Source organism: Uranotaenia lowii, chromosome 3, assembly GCF_029784155.1.
Source record: "Uranotaenia lowii strain MFRU-FL chromosome 3, ASM2978415v1, whole genome shotgun sequence".
NCBI classification, from domain to species: domain Eukaryota; kingdom Metazoa; phylum Arthropoda; class Insecta; order Diptera; family Culicidae; genus Uranotaenia; species Uranotaenia lowii.
Window position 1 is genome coordinate 166,557,123 of NC_073693.1, and position 17,034 is coordinate 166,574,156.

Here is a 17,034-nt window from a genome sequence, read left to right on the forward strand (position 1 = left end):
ATTTCCGTTACGACTTGGGATAATCGCTTAAATGGCTACGGAATCTGTTTCAGGGGATGTCTCCAGCTCGCTCTTCATCACAGCAACGATCTTAAAATTAACCCCACCTTTTCCTTACATAGTTTTGCTTGGATACTTCATTTTTCTTTTCAACGTTATATCTGTTACATGTTACTTACTACTCGAAACCATGTTGAAGTTTCATTTATCGAAATAGTATGCATTTCGATAGTTTATCGTACACAATTCACACTTACGGAGGTCAAATTTTCAGCTCTTTCTCTTCACTAATATGTCACTTGCTCAGGTACAAGTCCACACTATTTTTGTTTTTAAAATGATCGCTGGCTACTTCGATCGCGAAAATTTCTGGAAAACAGTGAGCTCTTTGATATTTTTAATGTGGGAAAAGTATTGAAAGAATTCGAAAAAAAACGAGGAATACAATCACCTGCGCACACACGCGCCCCAGAGCGATAACATAACCCAGGCCCTAAGCTGGTTGTCAAGATGTCAACGGGGACCTCCACGGTAGCTAGCCGACTCGAGAAAATATTCCCCAGCAGGGTGGCCCCACTCATGATGAGATCCCAATCCCAAAGGAGCACCAGCACCAGCATCCACGGGAATGTCGAGCGAGAGACCAAGACGAAGAATCCGGCAACAGCAGCAGCAGTAGCGAGAAATAGCTGATGCCCTCTGGTGTGAAAACAGAAATTTGTCTACTAATTACCACCTTCAATTTCTCTCCCCGTCTTTTTACACCAGTTTCGTAAATATTATTACTGTTGATGTTTGTCTTTTTTCTCCCTTTTTTCTCAAACAGGCTGACTGGCTGCTGCTACTCTTTATACGGTTGGTGTGGTTCTTTTTTTTGCTATCCATATGTTTATTTTCCAAACAAATGAGATACTCCGATGATCATCATCATGCTCTGCGGCAGCGGCGGTCATCTTGTTTATCTTTTAAACTCCTTTCTCCTCCTCTCTGCTTGTTGCTTGAGCTTCTGTGGGTGCTGGAACTGTCTGTTGTTATTGTTGTTGATGCCCGGTATACACTTTAGAGGTTGTGGTTTTCGATTTTGACTATTAGCAGAAGCCAGGGAGCCAGTAGCTCATACGGTGGTCGACCGGGCAGCTGGTTGGATTCCACTGACCCATTGTAGTGCCACTGCTACTGCTATTCCTAGGTGTAACTTGCACTCTACCGAAACAACAACAACAGTAAGACACACTAGCAAGCAGCGCTGACCAACAGCAGGGTGTGAAGAAAGGTGCGATGAAGTACACCCAGTAGATGAATGCGTTGCGCTAGACATCTCTATTATCTGCGCTACCCGTATAAAGGTTTAGACCTCCACGCGTACCATAATTTACGATACGCCGTTACTGTCACATGCTTTCTGCATTTTATTTATTTATTTGTCTTCGCGGGATCGCACCGACCGGCCCTCTTCTTCCGAATAAGAGAAAGATGCTGGCTTCTCACTGCTATTTCGAAAACCAAACGATCGTCGCGTTTGTACATCGGACGGAGCTAGCTAGCTGCTGCAGATCATCCGGTGATTGACGGTGGCGTTAAAGTTGTTTATTAGATTAAACGTGTCCGCGTCGTCTCCACCCGCGCCTAAACGCCACAGAGCTAGAGAGCGAGGTGCAAAGTTTACCCGGTGCAAATAGTGCCACCTAGTAGTAATCTTCAACCGATCGAGGATGATGACGATGCCAGGGAATTCCGTCCGTCCGTCAGCTCGAGACTGAGGCGGAGGAAAGGTACATAATTATATTGTTGTTGGTTTGTCGTTTTTTTCGCATTCTTACGAAACGCAGCGCGGGAGAGACACAGACGGACGTAAAAAAAAGGACCCCGGCCAGGAATCTCCCCGCATGGCAAGGCGGTCCCCAGTTGGCTGCTGTGCGCTCTTCTGGTGGCATTAGCGCAGAACGTGTACAACACCCATAAAAATTCCTTGAAGACAACGGCGGCAAGCGTTTAACACGGCGGTCGTTTTTATAGCTCGCCAATCACCGGCAGCAGCAGCAGCACTCAGGAGACAAACCACGATGATGAGACACAGAATGCGCTGAGGAAGGAAGGCTCCATTTGTTCGCGCACATACACACAAACGGGAGAAACGCGAACCACCAAAAGCAAACCGAACTGAAGCATCAACGAGCGCCCAATAAAGAGATACCAGCCATACTTTTGTAATGTATTATAAAATATAGCAATAACTATAAAAATGTTTGTATTAATTTATTTCAAAGAATTTGGTTCCGAGGTTAGAGTGGCAAGGAAGCTATCGGAGGTGGTCGGAAGAATTTCTTTGGAGGCGGTCGTCGACCAGATTTTGTATTAAGAGAGTTTTTGGTGGATAATCCAATTACAACTCGTGATGTTAGCTGATCGCCTATAAATTTTAGTTGACTTTAAATAAAACTTATTCCAATTTTTAAGATGTTTACCTTTGATCGCAATCACAGCAGGCTGTTTCTTTAGCGTTTGTGAATGTCAAATTTTTAATCACATTGACAAAATATTCACACAGCCACGGTGTACAATATAATAAGGTGATATCTTCCCGATAATGTCGTCATTACTATCCATCTAGTGATCTACGCGCGCAAAACTTTTTGCTTGGCACGCTATAGGCAGATAGTAATGACGTCACTAGTTTGCTTTCAAACGAGTTGTTTACTCGCGTTAGTAGCCTACCCTGTATAATTATACCGTGCACACAGCAGTCGATCACTCATAGAGTAGAAGAAACCGACCAAATTTTTAATTGTGGTTTGTGTTACATTGAAACATATCGAGTTCAGTGTTGATAAAGATTCTTTTAGGAGTGTTAACATTCTAACGATTGAACCAACCGATTCAGAGAAAGACAAAAGCAGAGGAACTGCAACCATGAGAACGTTTGACTAGAAATGTCAAAAAGTTTCAAAGAAATGCAGATACAAACAAGGTCAGTTGAGTTTAAATTTTGTTAACCCCAAAAAAAAAACAAATTTTAATTTATTGATTTTAAAATGTGTCGTACTGCCCAAAAAACGACGATTTTCCTATGTCATTCGAAATATTTTGATAGCGGCTTACACGCGGCTCATGAAAAACTGTAATAGCTTTCAAACATTTTAATAGGACAGATAGCAACATTCTACGCTCTCTCTCTCTAAGAAAGGTTTCCCATCAAATTATCCTATCTTTCGGGGACGACAAATTAGAACGATAAATTTCCTAGAAGCAAGCATTCCCCGACCGAACAAATGTCACTTAATTGTGGCCTGCCGGGGTTCCAGACGGCCTCGCCGCGTGTAGGCGTCAGCTATGACCGGTAATAAATTCAGAGCGCCCGTGTGACGAAGTCATCATCGTCACCCTGAGACGATGACGACGACGACCAGAGATGAAAGTTGGGATGGCCGCGCGCATAGTTGTAATGTTCACCCTTTTGACCGATAAAGAAGTCGACCGCCGCTAAGGTTCGTCGTTCCGAGTGCAAGGGTGGTCTCGGTCGGCTAAAACGCCATAAAATCACGCGAGTCCCTCAGAGGCTGCGCGGTCATCCAGTAAGTAACACACAAACAAGCTGAGACGACGAGAGAATTGGGCCTGGCCAGCAAGTCAGCAGCAGCCGACTACACGGTGGGATCATTTGAATAAAACTGGGAAATGCCTTTAAAAATCGATTAATGACCGATTAAGACGTTCCCGGGTAATCCGGTGAGACCATCGGAGTCACCGCTCTTGCTCGTTGTTGTCGTTGTCGTCGTCTTCGTCTTAGTCGTCGACGTCGTCCGGTAAATGTTCATTAAAACCCGGGAGGTATCGTTGTCCCTAATGTGGGAACAAACCAGAGCCACAAACGAACCCAGACAGGTCAGTCAAAGTCAGGAAAAGGCAAACAAAAAGGAAATAATGTTCTGCCCATGTTCTCTCGGGCAGTCGATATTTCTGGGTAACGAAAAAAGCAATGTTCTGTCGTCTACTTCGGATTCTCGAGACACACATCGTTACCCTCTCTTTTTTCTTTCGTCATCGGATGCTTCCAACCCATATCCAAACAACTTAATTAAAGGCGACTGCCATCAGGAATTCAAATCCGACCAAGGACATGAACGATCGCCCTGGCAATAATGACACCGTTCCAACCACTTTGGCTGACAAACTGTGAATGATCAATTAAGGCGAATATGGATCCGGTCGTCCGTCCGCGTGCACTGATAAGCAGATAGGTATGAATCATTGGCAGCGAGACTTTAATGTCGGGCGCGGTGCTGTCTCGTGCGCCTATATGAGTCAATCGTGCTAAGGAATGACACCCCTCTGAAAGCAGAAGGCAGGGAAAAAAACCTGCTGATTCCAGTTTACCTCCCAGCACGCTCGAGAAGCCGCGCGATATATTCTGCCACTTGGACCCCAATCGACCGCTTACAGGGCGCGCTTCGGTTGAGAAAAACGACCAGTCAATAAACAGGGGAACAGATCTCTAAGCCTATAATAAACAAATAAATAAATTTATACAAAAGAGATGATACGTCCAATAATAATATTGGAATAATAAAGAATAATATCACACAAATCGGATCCCAGGCCCCAATAAGCGAAGACCACACGGCTTTATGGCTTTTTGAACGAGAATACCCAAAACCTAAAGAGTGTCCGTGTGTGTGTGGGTAAGTGTGAGAGACCGAGAGGAGGCGCGAACGAATTGCCTCAAAAGGGAAGCCCGAATAACTTCACATCCATCTACCACACCACAGCCAGTGCCCCAGCATCAGGAGGTCGCGAGAGCAATCCGAGGACCTGGACCAGCAAGCCAGCCAGCCAGCCAGTAGGACCACCAGGTGATACTCATTAATTCGTTAACACAAAAGTACAATATTTCAAGTGAGAATAAACTGTACGCAAAGATTTGCACCGCGCGCACTTGGCTTGGCGCAAGGACTTTGTATGTCTGCCACCCCAACTGCGACGAAACAAAAAGTATACAAAACTGGACCACGAAAGGTGGTAGGTATAGGCTCCTGTAGCCCGGACGGGACCATAACACGCCGGTCGGGGTCAAGGAGTAAGAGCGCAAGGTAGAAAAAAGGCGATACAAACGAGATTCCACCCGCTGCTGCTGCACTGATCCAGTCGCGGTGGACCAGGGAAAAGAGAACACTCGAAAGAGAGCGAGCCCCAATCGGAAATCTTGGCTCCTCTACTGCACGATACGAGCGAGCAGCGATGATGGGATGGGAAGCCACGAAGCCCGTTACCTCGATGAGCCATCCACGGCAACGGCGACGACGAGAGCTAATAGAGATCGGGAGGAAAGATTCTGTTAATTAAGAAATATACAAACAATCTCGCGCGTGCAGAGTGACCGAGTAATTACTCGCTGCTGCTGTTGTTTTCTGATGTTTGTTTTTTTTTTTAGATGAGACCCCACCAACTGAAATGTCACCAACGAAGACGATGACCTTTGCCACGGTTCTCCCCTTTCCGCCGATGGGGTGTCGATGCATCATCTTCTCGGTTGGTAACTGTCCGATCGAGTGTGAGGAAGCTTTGAGACGAGAGAGAGTGAGAGACAGAAAGCGAGGGGATCGCGTTGCCGTAAGCTGGGATGGTACGAGGCGCAACAGCGCACGCGAGATCATTTAATTACCAAAGCAAATTACCTACACCCCGGAAAAGAAAGTGTGGGAAAAGGTGTGCGCGCGATTTGGGCTTTTTTTGCGGGTGCGCAGACTCACTTCACAGCTTATTTGTGGAGCAGCAGCCTCAGACCAGAAGGCACCAAAAGCCACCGATTGAACTGGGAGTTAAGCCCTCGGATGATGGGCGCAGATCTTACGTAATCGACGCGGGTACAATTAGCGCTCACACCGGGTTATGCTGTACGTAAATTGAAATTTATTGCTCCGGTGAGTGTAGGAAGCGCGAGCCCATCCACGTCCATGATTCGTATTATTTATTTAAATTCGCGCCGCTGCTGAGTGATTGAGTTCAACGCGCCCAATTTATTTGGTAGTTTTCATCATTCAACATATCCAGTCAAGAGGCACGGCGATTTGATTAATTAGTTACCATCTATATTAAACTCGTTTACAGCCTTGCCGTAGAAATTAAGCAGATGCTAGATGTATTAGAGTCGCTAGTGAACACAGGACACTAGGCCGCAGATTAACAATTATTTGTCGGATGATTCATGTCCGTCCGACGACAGCGAGATCACACAACAACCAGATCTTACCTGAAAGAAGAGAAAAGAAAGAGAAAGGTAGTGTTAAATACTGATCAAATTGGATGAATCGGGGTTGGATAATTTATAAAATCTTTTTCTTTATAATTTTGTGTGTCACCGCGAAAGGTAATCCTATCAAGAATTTCTCTATGCCCTTACGTTTGTGCGTACAAAACGCATGCGTACGCTTTTTCTCCTTTTTTCTTCCAGGAAATCTCGATCCGATCCCACAGGAATCAACGCAAAACGAGTCGTTAATGACAAACCGACAACAGCAAACGCACACGGGTGTGGAAAGCTAACAAATTAGATCTAACTTTTCAGTCAGTCTTTATTAAATTCAACACAATTCACCAGATGAGCTAAATGGTTCAAAGCTAAGCCTCGAGGCCTATAAACCTACAACAAAGACGCTGCTGATGCCGAGGCGGCTAGAGCTCAAAGCGCCTTTACAACTTCAGTGGCTCGTTCGATGATTGAACAGTGTCAGTGATTCGTCACCCTTAATATCGATAGTTTAATAACAGCTGTCAGAAGGAAGAAGGGAAGAGCTCGGTAATGTGCTAACATGCAAGAACACCGCCAATTACGGTCCCGGGAGAATGGTTGATATTCATGGCGGTATACCATTCGAGAAACAAACATAAGTAACTACACAAACTGGGGTATGCTGGCCGCTTCACCGCATCCCAAATCGATAATTTCACGCTGAAATTACTGTAGGCAACACGGGAGAAAGAGTTTTATGGGAATCTTGCCAGCCGGCCGACGATGGTTCGTCCAAGATCAAGCGGCAAGCGCGCTCTCTCCATGTGATACCATCTCGCTCTGTGGCGAATAAGATTATGTGCTTGTTTACTGTTCCTATTAGTGCCGGTAGCGGTTATTCTAGGATTGATGCTGACCTCATGAGGACTTCTCCCTTTCTTTACCTCCTCAACTCTGTCCTGATCGATTCTGGACACACAACCTGTGCTAAGGAGCAGCCTCCAGCCATACGACCCCACTGATGAGCGGAGAAAATGCAGCCGAAAAAGACAACAATGGAGTGAAAACCAATAATAATAAAAAAATATTTTAAAATAAATATAAATTATTCCTCATCTACACGAAGCGACCGGCGGCGGCGGCGGCCCGATGCCATAGAGGCTCCGATGTTGGAGGTGTCCCACCACACTAAAACTGACCAGCCAGCGCGCGATCAACAAAAGATCGGCGCGATTCATATACTCCATCCATACACAAAAAGAGCGCAGCACAACAACGACGAACACACGCACGCATCACACGTCGCAGATCCGTCGTCTTGGTGGTTCTCTTTCACGGTTGTGTATTTTTGTTATAATTTTACAAATATGCCACCAAAGGCGCTGGCTAGCTGGCGGCTGGCTTCGATGATATCATTGTTCTCATTGGCACCTCACCTCACGTCCCGCCGCACACCTTCTGGCTGTCTTCAGTTGAGGCCAAAGACGGGGTGAGAGCAGCGATCTTTCGTTCCGGATTGGAGCAGCAAGAATTCCCACGCCTTTGGGACTGCACCGGGCATCGCTGGAGCAGCAAAAAAGCCATTGGCCATATTTATTGTTACAAATCCAAAGCAGTTCAGTTTGCAGTTTTTGTGTGTGTTTAACTTTAGCGGGACAAAAGCCGGGGGACCACCTCCAGTATGCCCCTGCTTGAAGGTTAATATGAGAATGACAACTAATTCTCTAAAAAAAATGCCTCGGAATTTAGTAATTAATTTTATTTTTTCAGTGTTTAACAGTAAAGGTCTAAGAAGAGATCCTTAGGGTACCTGCAACGGAAATTTAATTTTCAACCAGATTCAATTAGCTACAGGCTAGAAATTTTGACAAACATGTCAACACAGTGATAGAGTTATGCACATCTCCATCATCCTTCATGGACACACATAAAATGGTGTCATTCCTGAGTGGAGCTCGCTAGAAATAAACCAACAATCCCAACCGTTTTGATATTGCATTCTTTTTCAGTTTAACGAGCTGTATGAGCCGTCAATATTTACCTTAGATTAAAACAGTTTGCTCAATAATTATGCCATACATTGTCACCGGCCTGATTAGTTATTTGTCCCCATCTCGATGGGAACTTTATGCCTGGCGAGGGTGTTCCCATGCTAACAACAATCGATAACGAACTGTTTTCGTGCGTATGTTTGTTTCGGGTACAGACAAATGGGTCAATAGACAGCACTGGAGTCAATGTTCCGTACAACAATAAACAGAGAAAAAAACTTCCTTTATACTTTAGGTAGTGCTAAAGATCTCGAGTTGTTGCATGAATGCTTTAATCATCTGCCTCGTCGCTCGGAGTCGCGGCGTTTGAAAGTCGTCAGATTCCTATCCAAAAATCGAAAAGGAAAGGACACAAAAAAACACATCCAAACGTGTTTATCCAGAAGCCTACGCATATCCCATTCCCAACACAATTTTCGCGACACTACCCAGACTCTGGAGCGATCCCGTGCGAATTTGTCCCCAAGACGTTCACTCCTTGGCCTCAAGCCGTCATTCGCGGTCGCCACAACTCGAAGAATAGCGATCGTCCGTCTGTCCATCCGCGCGAGGGTTTATTATTTATTTTTGTATACAGTTGCAGCCCAATTCTTTATTTATCTTTTGGTCCCACAGAAGCTGCCTGGTGTTGGCTGGCATTTCTCAATCTCCGAGTGCTGTGAGGTGGTTGGTGGAAATAACGTGGGATAACGCATTTCGGAACATTTGTCACTTGAGGCGCGACCGAAAACGGAACGCGACCAGCCAGCCAGGGCCAAAGTGCAACGGGATGATCGCTTTTGAGGGGATCAGCGACGCGCCGACCCAAAGGACAGCGATCTTTGCGCGGATCTTCGGGGACGAAAAAGTTACATTGCTTTAACCTGTTTTACGTGGATGGCGAGATGATGGCGCGGAGATCAACACGCTGAGCTGCTGCTGCTGCGTGATCTCGTGATGGTGTTTGGCTTAGCGCCTACGATAATATTTATTCGTTCTTTGTTTCATCGTTTGAGGTCGTTTCTTGTTTTTTTTTTTGGTTTGAACAAAAAAGTAATACAGAGAGAAAAGTCGATTGGAATAATTTTGCGGAAATTTTTGGAAGCTTGTAACGTAATAAGGGTTCGCAGCCGCTGACTTTGGTGCACGAACAACAACTTTACAAAAAAATATGTTTTAGAATCTTTATTAACTAATTGAAAAGTAACCTTTGAAAAAGGAAGCAGTATGCTATGATCTATCTTTTGTGACCATCGCAATACTGTTTGCTACCTATGCAATCAAAGTGTCCTTCGACTTTTGTTCTGAGTTTTTATTGTTTTGATCAGGAAATTACGTTACGGAAACAAAATATAATTTGTTCAAAGTTTATTTTTGTTTTTTTCTAGATAAATCGAATTTTGAGCTTGATGGATACTCTGACCCACTGTGTCCACCACCGAGGAGATGTTCGGGTACGGATTGTTGTTCTTCCGCCCAGTACCTCTACCTCAAACTGTCACGAACACCCTGCGCTGCGTCGCGGAACAGATCCAGAACGATGACAGTATTCTATTGTGTGTCACCAGGAGTAAACTGTCAACTTAGCACCAAGCAGGAGAGAAAAATCATTTCCTCAGGCCCTAGGTAGGTAGCGTTCGCTCTTTTTGATGTGATTATTGTAATTTCATGGATTATAAAAGCGTCAAGAAAATGGAACCGGCGAAGACGACCAAGGCGACGTCGGCCAGAAGCCAATGCTATGTGGTTCAAGTTCATCCCGGCCAGGGTTCGGAACCGAAGGGAATCGATAATAAAAGAAATCAACATATCAATAAATGATGGTCTCCGTGCCGCCTGTGCTTACGGGTCCTGTTAGCTTCGAACAATGGCCAAATGGCGAAGGACCAAACAGAGAGATGAAAGGAAGACGACAGTGAGATGCTGCAGAGGCAACGGAACGTCGCTCCTAGGGAAAACAAACAAGTACCGATTGAAAAGTAATTTTGGCCAAGCTTCTGCATTAATTTCAGATTTTATTCTTTTCGTTTTGTCTGTTTGTTATGACAGTAGAAAAGCCGAACCCTATTTTTATGACGGAGGTTTCAACCTCAATTTTCAAAGTTGCTGACATTGGAACATCTGGATTTTCTAACAGTACCTCCTTTAGGGACATGGAAGAAGAACTAATTATTGCACCCACCCAGCAGTATCCTAAACAACAGGAAGGATTTGAAACCGCATGCTCGTCGCTCGAAGGTGATTCCTCAGCTTTACCGTTCTTCGTTGGCGTTTTAGCGAGCCAAGCATTGCATCCATTGCCTGGGTAATAATGTGGGGGTAATTATCATTCTTCTGAAGTCTGGTGCATGGATTGTTTTTTTGGTTTGGCACAAATTTCTGTGTAGACTCTGCAGCAGCAGCAGTTTCAGCCAAACGATCTGATTTTTTGCTGCTGCTGCCTTTACTGTTTCGCTCTGATTCAGGCGGCTTGCACGCGCTTGCGCTCGCAATTTTGTGTTGAACTCACCTGAGCGCAACGGGCTTTAGCCTCATTAGAAATGCGCGCGCAGGTGAAACCGAAGCCAGCGAATCCGTTTGGCATTGCAGCAGCAGCACCAGCTCAAGCAACCAACTCTCAGCTCAGCTCCGAGCTCAGGCAGTCAGTCAGCAGTGTGGCCAACGTTGCTATTAATCGCGGTTGCAGTTGGCTGAGCTTGCGCGGCCACTTTCTGGCTGAGTGCTGATTTTTACGCTCATTAACCGAAAGGTTGCACACTACCTATATACGCTTTCAACGAATGTACTTCACTGGCAAATTTATAAGGCATGCTTAATCGTGCTGGTGGGCGTTTAATCGAGGCTTTTCTTTTTTTCTGACAAATGAAAACCTTTGCTTTCGAGCTAACCTTCCGAAGGGGCCTTTTTTTTGAAAAATATTTTCACGAACAAAACAAACCTGTCGGAAACTGGATTTTTTGTCGATTTATCATCATGAATGAATCATTCATAAAGCGTAAGGTCATATATTCCCATGTAGGCCCAAAAACGTGCATGTATTTGAAAATTCAAATCTATACCAGTTAAACGCGGTGACAATTTCTTCGTTCATGGTGCCCTCGGCTTTAGAATGTGACTCCGCGCAAGCACCCATCTGGGTTTATGGACAGGTGAGAGACGCTACAAAACGCGCTTTATCGTGGTGTCAAGATCTGATGACAATGTTGCACTCGTAAAAACGGATCCGCCCGATTGTTCTACAAAAAGCGCCGATCAAGTTTATGATTTTGGAACGACCTACGTGCGAATAGCGACTCCGTTGGGTTGGTCACTTAACAACGTAAAAGCCGCATTATTTTCGTTTTTGCTGGATTGTTGAATCAGGCCGAGAATTACTCGGGCGGAGTTCCCAGGCTAGAAGATCAATGAATAGCGTTCAACTGCAGGAAGTCCCATAATATTTCCTCTTGTCTCTCACATTTAGCCTCAACGAACGGTGGTTTTCCGAGAGCACACTGTCGTCTTCCCCCCTCAGAGTAAATGATTGACACTAAATTTAGGAAACATTTCCCATCGTGTCCCAGGGTCTGCCAGCCTACTTACTCCAAGAGGATTGAGTTATTAAAACCAATTCCGTTCCCATAACGTTTGTTTGGAACAAATTAAGCTCTTTATACACAGTTCTCATCGCACAGCTGAGCGCGACGCGGCGGCAAGCTCGCGGGGAGTTGAATTGTATTGTTTTCGGAACAATTCAAAATCATTGCTTTTGGACAGTTTTGGCCAACTCAAAACGATTTCTTGGCCGATGTTCAAACTCCCTCTCGAGTCATTCCATCCATCGCCAGCAGTAAAGTTGCGCGATTGCTTGCGCATTCTTGTTTGCTGCTGTTGCTACTCCTTTCCCGGGCGTCGTCGTCTCCGAAAGCAGCGGCAGCTGGCCATCGATTATTATATTATTATGCAAAGAAGATCGAAAGAGCCCGGAATTGGAAGTACATGAATTCTTGCGCGACACATTCCAGAAAACACGCACGGCATCTCCTCGTTGTCGTCGTCGCGCAATCGCGTCATCGCTTCTTCACTCCGGTGTGAGAACTTTGCACCGCAGCGGTCGGTGATATTTGGGTTCCCTGCCTTGTCTTGTCCACCACGCAAAGTCAAAAGCTCCGCTGGCGACTGATGACGACGGGGGGACGGAACCAACCTGCGCTGGATTCCACCACCTTAAACTGTGGCCGCCGTCGCCGTCGCCGGGATGGGATTCTTCCCGATGGAACGAGTTCTGCTGCTCCTGCTCGTTTGCTCCCGAGGGCCAGGAGCCAGGAGCTAGGAAGAGGTAGAGCGTGTCATGAGAGGTTAAAGCAAATAAAACCTCCGGCACTCTCCCGTGTGCTTTGTACGCGGGACGCGGGGCTCTTCCTATAGTCTGATTATTTGTATGTAAATATCGAGTGGGAATGGAGCTTGTTTACGATCTCGCGGAGTAGCAGCCGCAGCAACAGCGGAGGACTCAAACGCGGGATGGCACGCGGGACGCCGCGAGAGCAGAGCAAAGTTGGTGTTGTCGCGCCCACACAGATTGTTTTGCCTTTTGCCCGGGTTTTGTTTGGTGGTGATTTTGAAGATCTATACGTACGTTCGTACGTACGTCCGTACGTAGAAAGCCTTGGGAGAGTTTTGGTTTGTTGACTCCACTGCGCGCAAAGTAGCTCGATTGCCCGTGTCGCCGGGCTTTCTGTATTGGAATTCGGTCGGGCTCACCTGACGTCCCGTGCCCTCGAATCCACTGCCTACCACGATGATGACACTGCATCACATTTGGATCTATTTCTATGTTCCTATTTAATTGTGCGAAATAAACTTGTTCTAGATTTCTCAACGTGTCCAAAATTTTAACTGTTGAAGACAGCAACTTGCTGCTTCCAAAACGTAACCCAAATCTGCCACTGGATGGGAACCGCGAGCTTGTTTGCTTAGCAAAACCATGGAGACATCAAATCGGATCCAAGCAAACATGGAAAACCGATGACCTTAGGGAGAGACACCCGGAGCTAGCACACAAATTTGGGTTACCAAACAGCATAAATTTGCCAGCTCGTGCTGTCACGCGATGTCAGTCAAAAGTTCTAGTGCTAGTACCTAGTGGCGGTGCACAATAAACGAAGAGAAGAAGCGGAAAAAAAACTAACAATGATGTGACCTGGCTGCTTTTGGTGGGTCAACCGGAGAACAACTGCCTCCTACCTACTTTAGTTGTACAATTTGCGAGTTGTTGGGGGTCTCGACACATGCTGTCTGCCGCCGGCGCTGAGGAAGAGTCCTGTCCTGCCTGTGTGCAACGGCCAACGGCTAGGTAACGAGAAGACGCGGTCTGGGTCTGCAAAATGCAACGTCGTCGACACGCGTCACTTCGAGGGAAAGGTACGCTGAACTGCATCGCTGGGTCGCGGGGTAAATGTGTGTGTGCGGTGTGTGTGTCTCATCGAGGGCACCTACCTAACTCAAAGAGAAGCGGAAATTCCTCCCACGTTATTTCACACTCGTTCTGCTTCGATGCACAGAGCGAGACAATTATCTTTATTCGATATTTATTTCCGCTCCGATCCCGACGACCTGGAGTTTTTCCGTGTGTCGTTTATGCACTCTGTATTTTTTACTCTATGCAGCAGGAAAAGTACAAGTACATACACGTACGATTCCCACGTGAAATAGTTGGCACCTATGGTTCGGGTCTCTTGCTTTTGTATTTTTTTTTTTTTTTTGTGCGAACCAGCCACCGAAGACAACAAGCTAGCTGGCTGGCCTGGCGTGTGAGTTAGAAAAATTAGCTGCATGTTACAATTGAATGAGCAGCGGCGATTGTTGTAAAACGCATTGAAGATCCCACCGAAGGCCAACACAGTCGGTGGCGGCGGCTTCGATTTGGCCATTTCGCCATAATTAATAAGCGACTACATGAATCCCGCCGCAGCCACCATGTATTGGGTCAATCAGTTTCAACGACCAATGCCAAAAAAGCGAAAAAATAACAGCGGCAAACAAGTTACCACAAATCAATTTCCGCCGACGATTGCGATGGTGCTGCTGCTGCTGCCGGCTGACTTAAACCGTGTCTGATTGGGCAAACCTACTCAGCAAGCAGCGGCGCTCGTCAAAAAGCTGCGTGCCGTGCCGGACACTAATAAATTGGTGTAATCTTCGATTTGCTGTTTAAATTGGTTTAATATGATTGCCAACTTTTATGACCAATTTCTCACATCAAAAATAAGTTACGCAAGGCTTAAAGACGAAGAACCATCGTCGAGCTCAACAATACTTATGCCGATAGCGATAAATGTATTAATTAGTCAGAGGCCCGAAAATACCTCAAACAATGTTGCCTTAATAAGCTAGCCACACTACATCGAATTACATCACATTGCGCATGAGCTAATACAGCTCTTAAACAAATGACGCACCCCCACCGATCGAGACGAGGAGAGTGACGTCGATGACGGAATTTCTCAATATCACCAAGCAAACGCCATATATCCGCCTTAGGTAGGCAACATGAATCAGCGCCGCGGACACACGACGACGACATCGAATTCCAATCATGTCTATTCCAGTTCATCGACAAAAAATTCCGCTGGGCTGATCGAGCCATGCGGCGAAGCGATTCTCTAGCGATAACATGCACGCGTGCCGGCTCCTACCAATAACAAGGTTATAATTTCACTTCTCTGCCTTTTTTTTCGTTACTAATTTTATCATGTTTGCGCTTTCTATTCATATATACGGCTTCGGTTCTGCCAGACTGCGCGTGGTCAGAACTTTGCGTCCTCGTCTAGTACTACTTTACGGTATCGATTCCAAACCGTCCGCCGAGTAGCGAGCGAAGATCGAAGAAATGACCTTCAAACCTGAGGGAACCCCGTCGAGCTCTACTAGCCTATGGACCTCCTACAACTTCCCTGGCCGTCGTCGCCGTATTCCGATTCCGGGCCCCGTACGTTAACATTTTAATGAATGAAAGCTGTAATCGGATGCCTTCTGCACGGTCATTCAACACGCTAAAGCCGCGAGCGAGCAGACAGGCAAGCAAGTAAGTGGTGCGGGATTGTTAGTGATCGGGCGCAGGCGGCGGCTGCTTCAATTGACCGATCATGGCCATACCTTTTTTCCCCTGTTGGGCGGCTCTGGCTGAAGTTCGTGAATGAGTGTGTAGATTCTTTTTACTACACCTCACCTCACCTATGAATCTCTATCGAGCGAGCGAGAGTTGTATGAATGCACGCACGTGCCTCGTTCGTCGTTGTCAATCAGACAGCACCGCAGCCCCCGAGGGTTTTATCCGGCGGAGATCGTGAAAAGGAGTAACCAAACGGTTTGGTTTGCGCGCTGCTAAACGCACGTCCAGACGTGTTCGATCGTGAACGTATTTGGCCACGAGTGCTACCGCAATGCAACAAATAAACACGGAACGAGCTAGACGATGGAATGAGATCACAGAGGGATTTTTTGTAGATGCGAAAAAGAAGCTATGAATGAATGAGGAATAATACGCTGTCTAATTTCGCAATATGTTGTCTAATTTCATAAATATGTAGCTCAAAAGTCCTGATTTTTTTTTTAATTTGTTGGTGTAGTATGAATCATTCCTTGCTTTTACAAGGAAACCCCGGTAACATTCATGTTTTTTTTTTTTTTTCATATTCCACAGAAAGACAAACAACAACCGAAAGAGATTGAGTGTCCCCAATCTGCGCGCGCACACCCAGGCACTTTAATGTTATCGATCATCGAGATCGCAAGGAATAAACGAACGAACTGGTGAGGTATTGGTTGTTTGGTTGGTCCGTACAAGAGGCAGCGAACATTTCTTTAACGAAAAAAAAACCCGAAGAGAGGCAAACAGGCGAGTGAATAACCATTGACAAGTGCGTGGGAAATGAACAAAATTGATTCAATTATTTATCCGTGTGCCTCCGTCGTCGTCGTTGGAATCCATCGCGCCAGATTCCGGTCCAGGTCATCGCTGGCGTCTAAGCATTTGTTTGTCAGCATTGGTAAGTATTGTACTACTTTAGAATAAAGAGATGGAAGAAAAAATCTGCCTAACAGGAGAGGCCTAGCCTAGACAAAGTTTTTTGAATGACGGCGTCGTCGCCCAGCTCTTGTAGTTATTGCGGCAGTAGGTACGGTAACTGACACTTAAGACACCTTTTTATGAGCTCTCGCCAGGAGCACCTACGCGCGCAAGCTCGTGTGTGCGAAACTGCCACCCCGCAGCAGCAGCATCAGCTTTGGAGTAGATCCGGGGGCCACTATGAACCGACCGAATCTGGGAATGGGAACAACGTCGCCCCCCCATCAATCCATCCATCTAGTAACTGTTGGGGTGGCCAAAAAATCCTAGTGTGGTGATTTGACAGTTTGTACAAGCTGCGTGATTTCGTCGTCAATAACATGATGGAGTCAGTTTTAGAAACGATGTGGATGACCTTTTTTCGGTTAAGGGGAGAATACTTTCTAATTTAAGCTCTCAACGACTTTTTGACGTAAAACGATTTTTAAAAATCGAATATAGGATTTTCTTGAGGGCCTTCAATGGATTCAGGTACAACATAAGAAATATGCATTGTCAGTACATCGTAGACGTTCTTAGACAGAATAGTAGACCATTATTTTCCAATAAAAACAGTCTTTATTTGTATAATATTTCCAGCTTGATGAGTTCTGAATGTTTGTACTTAAGTGAATGAAACGTTGCAAGAAATAATCAATAAAAATGTTCTTATGAAAGGAAGACTTTCA

At 45.7% G+C, this 17,034-nt stretch overlaps 1 protein-coding gene across 2 annotated transcripts in view; it reads right to left on the reverse strand.

The window, feature by feature from the left end:
* The window catches only part of LOC129758373 (protein rhomboid), a 314,235-nt gene that overhangs the window by 21,508 nt on the left and 275,693 nt on the right, over nucleotides 1-17,034 (reverse strand). The gene's annotated exons all lie outside the window — the stretch shown is intronic.